This window comes from Lactuca serriola, chromosome 7 (assembly GCF_051521515.1).
Source record: "Lactuca serriola cultivar US96UC23 chromosome 7, Lser_US96UC23_V15, whole genome shotgun sequence".
Classification (NCBI taxonomy): domain Eukaryota; kingdom Viridiplantae; phylum Streptophyta; class Magnoliopsida; order Asterales; family Asteraceae; genus Lactuca; species Lactuca serriola.
Genome location: NC_136414.1, coordinates 177,290,302 through 177,305,927, shown reverse-complemented (window position 1 = coordinate 177,305,927; position 15,626 = coordinate 177,290,302). Strand labels below are relative to the sequence as shown.

At 36.3% G+C, this 15,626-nt stretch overlaps 1 long non-coding RNA gene across 1 annotated transcript; it reads left to right on the top strand.

Moving 5' to 3' along the window:
- Window positions 1–5,317: 5,317 nt before the first annotated feature.
- LOC145063128 (uncharacterized) lies at window positions 5,318–6,380 on the top strand. The gene is made up of 2 exons (XR_013687846.1): window positions 5,318–5,819; window positions 6,009–6,380. It is a non-coding gene; the product is annotated as an uncharacterized LOC145063128 (long non-coding RNA).
- The last annotated feature ends 9,246 nt before the right edge of the window (window positions 6,381–15,626 follow it).

Sequence of the window (15,626 nt, the reverse complement as noted above, 5' to 3'; positions counted from 1 at the left end):
CTGGTTCTTGTGCAAGGGGTGAAGGTTTGTTGGATCTAGTGCACACAGATGTGTGTGGACCCTTCAAAACAGCCACAAGGGATGCTAATCGTTATTATGTGACTTTTACAGATGATTATAGTAGATATGGTTATGTCTACTTAATCAAGCATAAGCCAGAGACTTTTGAAAGGTTTAAAGAGTTTAAACAAGAAGTCGAGAATCAATTGGGCAGGAACATTAAGATGCTTCGATTCGATCGAGGTGGTGAGTATATTAGTATAGAGTTCTTCGACTATCTTAAAGAATGTGGGATTGTCTCACAATTAACTCCTCCCAGAACACCATAGTTGAATGGTGTGGATGAGAGGTGTCATCGAACCTTTTTGGACATGGTTCGTTCCATGATGAGTCGAGCTTCACTACAAACGTCATTCTGGGGGTATGCCATAGAGACTGCCACCCATATCCTTAATCTAGTCCCTACAAAGAAAATTACCAAAACACTTCATGAGATGTGGACTGGAAAAGTTCCTAATATAGACCACATCAATATTTGGGGTTGCGAGGCTTTCGTGAGGCGTGAGACTCACGATAAGCTCGAACCTCGAAGTGAGAGGTGTATTTTCATCGGCTACCCATAGAAATCCTTTGGTTACCTCTTCTACAGACCCAGTGAGAATGTGGTCTTTGTAGAAAGGAGGGGTGTCTTTTGAGAGAGAGAGAGAGAGAGAGAGAGAGAGGGGGGAGGGAGTTCATAAGACAAGGAAACAGTGGGAGGCAAATTGACCTCGAAGAAATTCAAGAGTCAAGTGGTGAAGGAACTTCAAACCCTAGCAGTCAACCTAAGGAGGAAACTCATGTTGATCCAATTGACGAGTCTATTCCTCTGAGGCATTCCATGAGAGTTAGGAATGCACCTGAGCATTACTATGGTTTCCATATTACTGCGGAAGGTGGTACACTTATCAGTGATGAGACACTGGTAAGTCTGGATGAACCTAACAGTTATGCGGAAGCCATGGCAGGCCCCGAGTCTGCTAAATGGAAAGAGGCAATGGACAGCGAGATACAATCCTTATATGACAATCAAGTTTGGAACTTGGTTGACAATGTACCAGGTCGCAAGACAGTTGCGTGCAAATGGATCTTCAAAAAGAAGACTGACATGGATGGTAATGTACACACTTACAAGGCGCGGTTGGTTGCAAAAGGGCTTTTCTCAAACTCCGGGGAGTTGATTATGATGAGACCTTTTTGCCGGTAGCAAAGAATAAGTCTATTAGGGTTATGTTAGCCATTGTTGCATTTCATCACTATGAAATATGGAGAATGGATGTAAAAACCGCTTTCCTTAATGGAAAGTTGGCTGAGGATGTTTACATGAGTCAGCCAGAGGGTTTTGTCAGTACAGAGTACCCTAATAGAGTGTGTAATCTTGAGAAATCCATCTATGGATTGAAACAAGCACCTCGTAGATGGAATCTTTGTTTCGATGAGAAAGTCAAAGAGTTTGGCTTTTCGAGGAGTGAAGATGAATCTTGTGTATATTTCAAGGATAGTGGGAGTATAGTTAGCTTTTTGGTACTGTATGTGGATGACATACTACTCATAGGAAATGACATCTCAACCTTGCAGAAAGTGAAGTCCTAGCTTGGGAAGTGTTTCGCTATGAAAGACCTAGGAGAAGCTGCCTATATTCTAGGGATAAGGATTCTGAGAGACCGGAGTAAAAGACTAATTGGACTTAGTCAGAGTACCTACTTGGATAAGGTGTTGAATAGGTTTAGCATGCAGGATTCCAAGAAAGGAGAGTTACCTATCCAGAGTAATGCCAGATTGAGTAAGACTCAGAGCCCGAGTACCGAGGCTGAGATAGCAGAAATGAGTCGAGTACCTTATGCTTCCGCTGTAGGCACGATCATGTATGCTATGAGTTGTACTCGTCCTAATGTAGACTTTGCTTTGAGCATGGTTAGAAAATATCAGGGGAATCCTGGCAAGGCTCACTGGACCGCGGTAAAGAATATCCTCAAGTACCTGCAGAGGACTAAGGACTAGGACCTTACCCTTGGTGGGAGTGATGACTTGAGATTTGTAGGGTATAGTGATGCTAGCTTCCAGACTAATATGGATAATCTATGCTCTCAGTCAGGCTGGGTCTTTACCTTAAACGAAGGAGCAATTACTTGGAAAAGTTCCAAGCAGGAGACAGTGGTTGATTCAACTTGCGAATCAGAGTATATAGCAGCAAGCGAAGCAGCAAAGGAGGCAATATGGCTGAAGAACTTCATTGGAGATATTGGATTAGTACCAACTATAAAGGAGCCTATGGAAATTTTCTATGATAATGAAAGTGCATTTGCCTTAGCGAAAGAACCAAGGGATCATGGAAGATCCAAACACATCGACAAAAAATACCATTTCACCAGACATTGAATAGAAGAAGGACTTCTCGTGGAAAAGAGGGTATCACCGGATGAGAACCCAACAAATCCCCTCACGAAGGGATTGGGTAGGGTTAAGCATCTCCAGCATGCGAGGCACATAGGGTTGAAGGATGATATTAGTTTTAGTAGTTAGATAGCTTTGTAATGTGTAAAGTGTAATTGGCATTTGATGATGAATAAAAGTGGTGTTTATTTATGAGTAAATTGTTGCTATCTTTTGTCAATCTGTTACTATCGTTTCATTTTTGCATGTATTGACTTCCAGAATAATTATGTTATTGTATTTCATATTATTCAAATTCTCCACAGTCAGTCATATGTTGGAAGTAGATATGAATCAAGAATGTCATGTAGTTGGTTGTAGATGTCTAAGATGTTGGACATTGCAAAGTGTTGCTACAACACTCATGAGTGCTCATAAGTTCTGAGTATTGGATTCAACCCACGCTCACTGGTATCACTTCATGGAATTTATCTCGAGTGATCGTGAGACGGTAATATCATATAAGTCTTCAAACCTAGAGATATGACTTGTTGCCTATGATTTGGTTATACGTTGATTGTACGAAAACGCATTGGTAACTCGATGTTATAAAACGTGCCTTTGTATATGATTCAACACGTAGTAGAACAAGCATATGAGTCGAAGTTTATTTGCTCCTTCTTGGATTAGCATCGATATTTGGGCCCCTCGATGATTTTGTTTTGACCTATGTACCGGGCCCGCTCAGAACTAAATTGATGTGTTCGATTAAGTTCTTTGTCAAACAAATCGGAAATCGAAAAACAAACTGTTGGACAATAAGTACGACGGTGTTCCATGTATTTGTCCGGCTGATATCTAGAACAGAGGAATATATATTCACTTATCTTAAATGGTGTATCATCATCATCTCAGTTCCGAGAGACCTTGAAAAAGCTATGACTGCTGATCGGTTCCAAGTGGGAGACTGGTGGATAAGGTGTCTAAGTCCATAACTATTTCTGGTATGTACTTGACCCGGTTTGGCATGGTCCATTTGGGTTGCATGGCATCATGCATTTGGATAGACTAAAATGAGAGAAATAACACTTATGGTTTATTAATATATCATAAGTTCTAATATATTAATAATTTATTTAATTAGTATTGATCAAGAATTAATTTGGAATTAATAAAGTGATCAAAAGGATACTAATTAAATATATGGGTTGATTGTGTAAATCATCCTTACTTATATAATGGGCTAATGCTTCATGGATTATTAAGTTGGGCTAAAACCCATAGGATGCTCCATGGATGCTCCATGGTGGTTATAGAACCCATGGGTCATGGAAATGAAAAGTCATGACAATTAGGGTTTACATGGTGTAACCCTAATTGTAACACACTATATAAGGATCCTTATGTTCACCAAAATCAGACTTAAGTATGAAAGAAGAGGGCTAGCCAATTTCATGTAGTGTGACATTTCTCTCAAGTTTATTCCAAGTGCATTTGGTGTTGTGTGAGACATTTGAGGCATCACACTTGGGGTGCTAGGCTCACAAGGTTTTCAAGGAATCCGATCTACTACAAGGTATGTTTTCTTACTAACTTTTATGTGTAAAAGTTCCCCATGTATGCTAGATAGGATTATGAACCTTGGAAAATCAATTTTGCATGTATCTTAGTCAAACATAGATCAAAGGTTTCTAGGGTTGCATGAACACCTTAGGAGTGTTAGAATGCTCAAAACCCATAAGTAGTAACAATTATAGACACATATCACCTGCTTCGATTGATCGGTAGAAGGTTGTAGCTAACAACTGTATGTGGGGATGTCAACCCCGTATAGATCTATACATATGTATCTCGCTCCGAAGATTAACAGTTATAGTAGTGTGGGTGTGCTAAGTGTTTAAACTCAACTAATGAATAACGTCTCACTAAAAATCCCTTAACTAAAAAGTTTTTGAATAGCTCTCAGTCCTAACTTAATTTTGGTTAAGTCACGATGCATAATCAATTTCATTGTATAAAGTTTATAAAAGTCGAGTATGTTTGGCATGTATGTAAAGCATAAGGCACTAGTGTTTATAAAGATGTATTTTTCGAAGTAATGAACATATGTATATGTATAAGCTTTATGTATTTAAACATAGAAATAAATGAATAGTAATAGCTTGAATCATTGAAATACCTCAAAGTTTTACAACATGTTTGTTATAATATACCATGTCACATAAAAATCATATATTTTTTTTTATTATGTAGTATTTGTTGTGTGAACTAGTTATCTTATGATAAAATAATCATAATATGTATACAAAAAATTTATACTAGTTTATTGTAACAATATGGTAATTGTTAAATAATAATATTTTTATAAATCAGATTTATTGTATTTTCACATAAAAATGAAATTGATTTGTATTAACAAAATATTTAGGCATATGTATTCCCCCACGAAATAATTAAAATATTAAAAAGGGGTCATAAACACTCACCCTTGAAATGTGAGTTCCATTTGTTCGAAATCGGATTGTTTGAGAAGCTTGACATGAGAAACCATAGATACACAATTCTTGAACTTTGAAATACTCCGAGTCCATTTTATAAGGAATTTAAACTATTGGGTGATGACTTGTAACTTTACTAAAGTATAGATGCTTTTTGGTAATTTAACTAGATGGTTAGGACTGTTTTGGTAAAAAAAAAAAAAAAAATACCAAATTAGGGGCTGTTTGTGGATAAATGGAATCACTTTTTGGGGATTGGGACCTATTCTGAATAAAGAATTTAACTGTGGGGGCATGTTAGTCATTTCATAATTAAAAATGCCTTTACGGTTTTAAGTCCCGTGTTTAATGGTCCACTTAAAAGAAATTAGGGCTTTACCCCGTTTCTTTTCTTCTGATCGGGCATCTGAAGCAAAGGGGATACGAATGCCATAGCAGTGAACGAAGACTCGAGTAGGCGATTGGTCAAGGGGAACTAACGAAGATGGCGAGAAGGAAAACACGAAGCGACGGGTTCTGTATCCGAAGGTTTTGGGTCGATTGCTCGTGAGGGAGTGTTTACGGGGATAGACGAACCGAAGAAGAGAAGGGAAAGGAGCAGCGGGGCTGCGCTCTTGCTTCTCCGTCGGTAGGGTGCGATGGGGAGGGTCAGATGAGGCCGAAGAGAAGGAAGGGGAAAACAGCGAAGTCTTCCTCGTCTCTTCCGGCTGCGAGATGTGAGGTCCGACTTCGCAAGTAGTGGTAGCAGCAAGGCGAAAATCGTCGGACCCTTGTGGTCGATGGGAACAACAGAGAAGGGAGCGAGGTGCAAGGAGGTGGTTCCGTAGGAGGAACTGACGACAGTAGCAGCTCGAGTGGGGCGTTTGGTTGGTTCTTCTTCAATAGAAAAATGAACGGGACCAGTAACAGGTAACCTTCTTGCATTTTTTTTTTTATTTTTTTTTTTTTTGTGATTTGGAATCTCCACCATGATTATGAAACAGGCCGAAGGGTCGATCAAGGGTGTTTTGTTTGTCTTTTTTTTTTTTTTTTTTTTTTTTTGTGTTGATAGCAATGGATGATCCAATGTGTGTGTTTGGGTTTGGTCTTTGATTGCAGGAAAGGAAGATAGATCAACTCAATGATCTAAGGGGTGTTTTGTTTCTTAAGATTGACAGGAAGAAGATGAAGAACAACTGTGTATGGGTTTGTTGTTTTACTTGACAGTTTCAAAAGGAAACGCACATTTCCTTTGGATGTTCTGTTGGGTTGAAGGAGGGGTGCACGAAATGTCGTCAATTGTGATGTGCATGGTATATTTTTATTTGGTTATCAGTTGATTTTACTTATACAGATTGTATTTGTACCATTGTGCTTGAGTGTTGTATTGCCTAATCCCTTTGTGTGTAGTGTTGGGTAAATGGTAGTGTGGAAGGAACTTCTTGTTTTTTACTGTCAATTTGAGAGTAAAGAGTTTAAGTTTCATTTTAATATTTTGTATAATGTATTTGTTTCAATATGTATGCAATGTGTGTATTGATTTAATTAAATATGTATATGTGTATGAACTTATTGATTGGTATGGATGTATATTTTTAATAGGTTTAATATACATTTTTATTGTATGTATGTATTAGTATATTGCATTAGTTCATGTATTAGTATATTGCATTAGTTCATGTATGGATAGTATAATATACTGTAGGAGTTTACCACTCTTGTATTTAGATATATATTTATACATTTAAAACATGTATATATGTAGTGTTGTTACAATATTATAATTGTATACATATATACATTGCGGTTACATGATGTTTCTTTACCATGATGTATATTTTATAAAAACCATAACCAATTACATATTTAATTGTTATAAAAATATGTTTCCTTACATGTGAATATATGCACAAATTTTAGAAATATTGTGTCATTTCCACCTTCAAAATTTTCATCAATCGGATTGGATATATATATATATATATATATATATATATATATATATATATATATATATATATATATATATATTCTATTAAAACAGTACCACAGTCGCCATGTGGCAATTGCTAAACCCCCTCCCAGCGATTTTTTCCGCTCCAAATTCTATGTGAAGTTCTGAAAATACCCTTTCTGCCTCTTCAAACCTCATATGCCTTCATTCCGCTCTGTTCGTTGGAAACAATTGAGAGTTTCCAACTTCTATGCGATAAATCAGCTCCCAGAGAAATCGACTCTCAAATTCTAGAGATTGTTGAAGGTAATCGTTTCCAAAATTATTTATCAGTCTCTTTATTTATATGATTACAATTCCATACCCTTTCATTTTAACCCTAATTTTGTAACCGGAAATTGAGCAGAGCCGACAATCAATATGTACCATCAACTCTGAGATTACAAGCTCGGTAGGTTTTACTATGAAACTTCATTTTTTTTTCTGGATTATAGTATTCTTAAATAGTTTCATTGGTATCTTTCTGCGAAACACATATCTGGCTATAGAACAACGAAGAATCAGAAATTGATGGCCATCTTCTCCAACAACTTTAGGTAAACATAAGTCTGTTCCTCCCCCGATCGATTTCAGTAAACCCTCCGAATCTAACACTCAACTGCTTCATCATCGGTCATCATCAAGGTTAGTTTCAACTTGTAAAATCTCTTTTCCTTCTCTTATTAGTTCTTTATTCTCTCAATTTTGCTTGGTTGCATCATTTTGATTCCAGTATTGTTCGTTAGTGATAGGTCTTTGTTCATTTTAAGGCTGGTAAATCCGATTTGATCAATTTCATAATGTTTGCTGATTTATTGGAGAGTTTAGCATTAATATTACATTTATTCGTCGATAAATCCACTTTTTTTCCTCCTTGGTTTGTAATAGTTTCTGTTCGACTATTTTCGGGTAATTTTTGTTGATTTGGTATTGATTCTGAGTGCATATATCATTAAAAAGATCGTGTTTATATACAACCTAACTGTTGTATTAGTTTAGTGTAGTAATTTGTGAGATACCAAATACTATTAGGTTTCATGAATCAATGTTCTTATGGAAAATGTAACAAATTGTGACAACCCGAAATTTCCATTCTGTACGAACATTAACTATTCAATAGAAGCTAGTCCAGTTTCTATGAACTTCGGACTTTTCCGAATAAGTTTGTGTACATTTGGGTTTACATTTAAGGAGATATCAGGAGAGTGGATGCTCATGGGTTTGTGAAACTTGAGCATTTCAACACTTCATCATGTTAGAGTCCGATTCCAGAATAAAATATTTTATGCCAAAATATTTCAGGACTATAAATAGAATTCTGAACTAAATTATTCATTATTCACATTTCCAACTAGAGAAAAGCCATATTCTCTCTCACGGATCTTCGGGTTTTCATCCCAAATCGTGAGTCTACTTTCCTAGATGTGTTTTAATACTTGTTATATGCTTAATAACATTGTTTACATGTCTAAAATGAGAGATCCGGGAGTTTACCGCCCAAGAACGTTCTTGGGGAGTAAACTCCAAAACGAAGCCTAAGAGCCACCTAGTCCCATTTCCTTGTTAGGTAGCTAGTTAAGGACATTATGTATGATCTTTTAAGGCTAGAACACAATCAAGAACAACTAGTTTTAGGAGTTTACGGCCCAAGAGTTTCTTGGACCGTAAACCCCTTTTTCAAGGGCTTAAAGTGCCCTAAACACCTTTTAAGGCTTTAGACATTTACCCTCTATTACTTGTAGCTTGAATGGGGAGGAAAACACATCAAAATCATCCCTAAAGGGGAGTTTACGGCCAAGAAATACTCTTGGGCCGTAAAATCCAAGTAAAGGCACCAAAGTGTGCCTAAAGTCCCCTTTAGCCTTAAACAAAAGTCTAGGATTTATCCTTTGTGTGCAAGAGGCTTAAAAGAATTAAAACACCCACCCCATAGGAGTTTACGGCCATAAACTCTAGGGGATATGGTCTTTAGGCCGTAAACTCCTCAAAGGAGCATTCTAAGGCCCTAAACTACCTAAAGGATTAAAGCACCAATGCTAGGCTTGTTCTAGAATTCATTTAACACTTCAAAACACCCAAAACCACCAAGAGTGGAGTTCACGGCCGTAAACTCAAGGGTTTACGACCGTAAACTCCAAAGGTGGGGTTTGTCGGGTGGTAAACTCATATACAAGGTCATTTGGTACATTAAACCCTTTTAGCCTTGTCCCGTAGCAACTTAGATGCAACCATTAGGACCTATAACACTTATACAAAGTGTTTACATGTTCCTAAGTGTCCAAACTTATTTAATTAAGTTATTATTTGGCTAATTAGTTATATATATGCTTATTATATGATAACTAGGCTCGTGCGTGTGAACAAGTCTCCGTTTGCCACCTAGCACGGTATCCAACACTACAATCCAAACCACTCACCACAAGTGAGTTCATACCCCTTTAATTAACCTTTGAAATCCTTTTAAATGTTTTAAATACTTTATGGGGGGATACAAGTTCAATGCTTATAGTTATTGAAATCAATCACATGTGATTGCATTAATCACATGTGATTAATAACTAGAAAACCAATGATTTTATCACTGTTCAAACTGTTTATCAAACTGCTTTACTTTGAAATGTTTTACAAACTCTTTTACTTACCAAATAATTTTATTTAAACTTTGTTATACTTCTTATAAATTGCATGCTCATATATGTATAGATATATAAGCAATGTTTAAAGGTCTTAGGAAGGCCATCCGCCCTATTTCCTTCTTCTCGATTTGGATGTGGTCTGGTGGGATTTCGGGTGACCATCCGAAGGTCATTTCAATATTAGTTATATATCAATTATACATATATAGACATAAAAGTACTTCCATATTCATGCGTACTATACACATTACTAGTTCGTTACCATCGGGGTAACACAGGATCATACTACTACAACTTTTAGATCAATGAGTCAGTTCATTCATGAGTCTATACATTACCTTACTATGAGAACATATACAACTATACAAGAAGGAGAACATATACAACTATACTAGAAAGAGAACATATACAACTATACTAGGAGGAGAACATATACAACTATACTAGGACGAGAAACATTACATATAAAAGAATACGATAACAATTGTGATCCACTGGATCGGAGCATGCCTTAAATGTCATGGCCCGAGTTGTAGCCAGAATTCTCTTGGAGGGAGAGCATGAGTTTGCATATAGATCTATACTGGATTGACTATCCTACACCTTGCTGCTAGCTACAGCCGGACCTGTAGGTCTGCGGGTGCCAAACGTCATTTCATTATTACAACCATTCGTATGTCGTTGTTACCAGTCGATAGCATGGTGCAATTATCACATTATACCTTAATATAAATCCGGTTTAAGGTAGTTAGTACAGCAGTAGTTCCTATAATACAAAACTACAGTACTACAATGATTTACCCATTACACTTGGGAAATTACACACTTTTACAACAAACAAACATACAAAACAGTAAAGCCTTGGTAGAAGGCTACTTTAATAGAAAATATAGGATTTTCTGAGAGATTCAAACTTTTACAAACACTTACATACATTTTACAACTTATACTTGAGACACGTTCAAACGTTTTGACGACAAACATCGACACTAAAATACTTATGAACTCACCAGCTTAATGCTGATAAACTCTTTCAAAATAACTTGTATTCTCAGGTCATCAATAGACAGGTACCGATGCCAACTTTTGAGAAGATGGAGCGCATTCAAGACTTATCATATTATTTTGACTTACATTATATTTTTGGTGTCTAAAACTGTACAGAACACGCTTGTATTAAAATTATATATTTAATGCAATGGATGATGTTGTTTGCTTATTTACATTTATTGTGTTGTGATACTTTACATGACGTCCTCCGCCCCAGAACGTTTCCGCCGTTCTTGGTTTTGGGGTGTGACACAAATGGACTAGAGAATGATTAGGAACATGTTGATTTTATAGGGATTATGTGATAAGTTTCTAAAAATGTTTTTGTGGGAGAAATAAATGGATAGACTAAAGTTCGGAACCATGGTACTTTGAGAAGCATGTATAATACATTTACAACAAATCCTTTTAACTCAAAGTAGTGAGATGGACTAAAATTAGAAACCATAACAAATGCAACCTATGGAAAATCTCTTGACTATATCTTTTTGTTAGTTTTGACTACTAAAATTAGTGATCTATTTTTCATTGTCCTTTTACCAGGTACTGACCTCCTAAACCCTAAACCAGTTCTATCAGCTAATGAAAATTTTCATGTTGACACACACACACATTTTCTTCTAAAACTCCACTATAAACTTCTAAAAATTCAAACTTTGATGGAGGGTTTTCATCTTGATACTAAATGGGAAGACATCACATGTCCAATATGCCTATCCTATCCCCACAACTTTGTTCTGCTCCAATGCACCTCCTACAACAAAGGCTGTCGCCCTTTCGTTTGTGACACCGATCATCTCCACCCCAATTGCTTACACCTCTTTTGTATCGCAAATGGGGCATAGACCGAGTCAACCAGGGCATTGACCAACAAACTATCATGCCCACTTTGTAGAGGCGATGTAACGGTTTGGGTGGTCAATGATTTCATATCTCGATAAAAGTTTGTTTTGATTTATTTAACAGAGTGTTTTTTTAATCTTTATATATCAGTCTTGGTGTTTTTTGTTTAAAGTAGATAAAATTATTTACACTTATAGCAATTCAATTTGAAATTAATCCCATTTACATCATATTACTTTCAATACTAATACATTATGTGTCATTGTTATTTTAGGTGTTATTTTGATATGTTTTTTAATGTCATGAGTGTGTTAATGTATGTAAATCTGACTATATATGTGACAGTTTATTTTTTTCCAACATGGACCAATTCTAAAATTATTAATTGTTGTCGACAATTAAGTACTTTAACATTTGAAGTACTTAACTTATGTTGCTTTCCTTAAATATCACATGGCTACCTATATTCAGTATTCAGGTAACTCATTTACAACAAAGTTAATTTTCTGAGTTTGTTTTAGGATTGTTACGAAATAACTTGAGTTTGTTTTAGGATTATTTTGTAGCATTTGGACCATTTTGATCCATATATGCTCATCCGTTTTTACTTCTATTTTGATATGGGTGATCAATTAATTATTTGATAAGAAAATAAGTGAAGATTATGCGTAAGTATAGGATAGTTTGTAGTTGAAAGATGGCAGTCAATTTTGGGAAGCCGCTGATGGATGTTTCCACTTTTATTAGTAAAAAAATGAAGAATTGTGACAACCTGATATTTCGAATCAGTGTAATGATCTAAGCTCAAATATTGTAACCTATTATGAGATTAGTAATATAAGAGTCGAAAATGAAATGTTCAAAACTCTCTTTATGAATATACTAAGTGGTAGATATCGTAAAAAGGTTTCAAAAATATAAAGAACACAAAAATCCGAGTTATAACGAAGAAGTTATGACCAATCAAAGATCCGCAACGAAATCGGTAAAACACTGTTAAATGTAAAATGCAAAATCTCAATAAAATACTTTTTAGCCTTATGTGCCTAAATGAATGTCATAGATATCATCAAACCGTGAACATACATAAAAAGAACGTCCAAATCTGACTTTGTATGAGCAAGTTATGATTTTTCTAAATTTCAGAGTAGCAGTAGACAGCTAAAAACTCAAAATAGAGATCGAGCGATATTTAACCGACACAACATAAACGAGAATTTAAGATCCCGACAATAGCAGTACAACGGTAAAAAGACAGACGAAAACGAACATCAGTTGAAGAAATTATGGATTTTTAACGGACTTTTCCAGTCCCGTCCTATTAAAAATATATAATTAGAAATAAAGTCAAAATTTGCTGACAAAGTCTAAATGAAAGTTGTAGAGTATATTCTCACCTACGCGTGGATATAAAGAACATCAAAAACGGAGCTCGTATGCGAAAGTTACGGATTTTTTAAGATTAGGGCACACTTTGCGAGGTTGGTTCGCGGAGGAACACCCTGCGTTCGCATTGCAGGGCCTCGAATAGTCCACGTCGCCCTCTTGTCGGATCACCGGTCGCATCCGAAGCTCGGCAGCCGATGGAGCGTCACACTTGAGTGAATTTTAGTTGCTAATTTACCACCTTCTCTCTCATTTTTTCACTTCCAAGCCCATTGAGACTACCCTGACATCCCGGTTACGTATCCAAGTCCCGACGAAGGTCCAAAGCTCCGAAATTCCCGAGAAACTCACTTCATTCCGATCGAAGTGCTTCCCGCGAAAAGTCTCGTTTTCTTCAAATCATCAATCTTTCCAGGTGAGTTCATACCCCCATATTTTCACACTTTTACTATATTTTAGGGGGAGAAATACAAGTGAAACATAAGAAAAACTTATGTTAAAACGCAAATCGTTACATATAGTTTTAAATACTTTATCCACATTTGGTGTATAAATGTTAAATACATAGAATAACATTTTTACAAATGTTATACTTTAAATACAAAGTTAATCACACATGAAGGTTTATCATGCAAATGAAATACATTTTTGGAAAACTGTAATAGGTATAGTTTATGAGATATTCATAACATTTTACACTCTATAAACACTATAGAAAGGAAATACTTACATTTACAAGAACAATGGACTTTTCATATGTAACTCTATTTTGATACAAACTTTGTGAGACATTTTACTTCACTTACTTTCGCGTGTGCATTTCAAGTCCTGTATTATATAACATAATCTCTTGTAGGGAGAACGTGCTAGTTGTGTATAGATCTACACGAGATTGAGAATCCCGCACCTAAATTGTTAGCTACAGTTGGACCGGCAGGTCTGGGGTGACAAATGTCATATCATTCCAACGCCTGAAGAACGTTGTAACATGCAGTCTAGTCAATAGTACGGTTATAAAACTCACATGAAGTATTAAAACCTTTGATTTACGAGGCTATCAAACGTCTTAGTGATTATATATACATATATAAATCTACTTAAACTATTTTAGGTTTGGAAAATACGTATGCATTTCGATTTCGAATCATTTAAAACTATTATTCATTCATGGAAAATATTGGATTTTCTAAGATACAAACACAATTACTTTATGCAAAAAGGGCATTCAATTCCTATACGAAAATGCTTATGAACTCACCAACTTAATTGTTGACACTTTTTCAAAACTACTTGTATTTCTCAGGGATTCAGTAATACAGGTAAACAACAGCTTTTAGGGAAGGAACGCTAAGGCGTCAATTTCAAACTTATTATATCATCATAATGTAATTTCTTTTGAAACATGTATCACATTCAACAATGTAAATTTTAAAATTATATTTACGATGGTTGTGTTTACTTTCTATACAAATTCTCACCTGTTATGATACTACATGAAGTCATCCACCCCTGAACGTTTCCGCCATTCTGGTTTGGGGGTGTGACAGATTGGTATCAGAGCATTGTTTATAGTGAACTAAGTATATCGAACCACATAAGATATACAAACTATAAATGAAAAGAGACTAAAACTCTTTGACAAAACACTTTCACGCCTACCATACTTCATTAAATTGAAATGCTAGTTTTCATAAATGTACAAATACATGCATGCAACAGTTTAATGTCATAGTTAGAACCATACAAAAGTATTAAGACAAGTTGGACACTATGGCTAAGCCTCGGAATATGTAATCAGATCTAGGATGAATATAGCCTTATCAACTATATTTATCCGAGATATGACCAACGTATGTCGGGGAATAGTAATAGTGAGCAACAAGTCAAAAACTTACCAAAGTAACACTAGAATTAAAATTCCAAATTTAAATGCTATAGGAGTATTTATGATACAATAAAAACTATAACAAGCGAGTAAACCCCGACATTCGTTAGGACTAGGATCGTCAAATAAAATAGAAATTAAACGTATAAAAAAAAAACTAAAAGCCTTCACTGACAAGGCTATAATTGTGAAGTGCATACTTCAAGGTTACACATGAGTGAGGTTGCATGGGCTTAGGATTTATGTTTTCACTTTAAGCTCTTTTCCTTGTTTGGATGTGGGCTTGGAGTGAAACTACTTATCCAACGGTCCATTCAATCTCAATTGTATGTAATTTGTATACACTAGGTAATTACAGATTACTCGATGTAGGTCTTATCATAAAATTTTCTCCTTACACTCAAATACTATATAATTCTCATATTTGTATTCTCGATCAGGCAAAATGGCAGGATTCCATATCCCCGGGGATCCCTACTACCCAAACCAAGGCAATGGGGTTGGATTGAGGAGGATCCAGAAGAGGATCCCGAAGAGATTTCCGAGGAGGATCCAGATGCGGATCCCGAAGAAAAGGAAGAGGATGCCGATGATGAGGGCACTGACTCCGAACCCGAAGTCTACAATCCTCCCCAGGTGGTACCAGACCTCCAGAGAGACTTTCAGGGCCCGACGCTCCTCTGGGCTGTAGATCTGAAACAATGGAGCAGGGAACAAGGACAACGTCCACCCTACGGCATGGCACAAGGCTTTTATGAACTCCGTAACAGGGTTTCAGCGGACATGGCACTCCCTGTCATGGTTCGTCGCATCGCCAATCAAGGTGAGCAAACAAGGATAAACGCCAACCAAATCCTGGACGTTGGTGCCACTGCCCAAATCACTACGGTACGTCTTCTTCGTCTAGATAAAGAACATGATCGCACTATAGAGCACACCTTTTC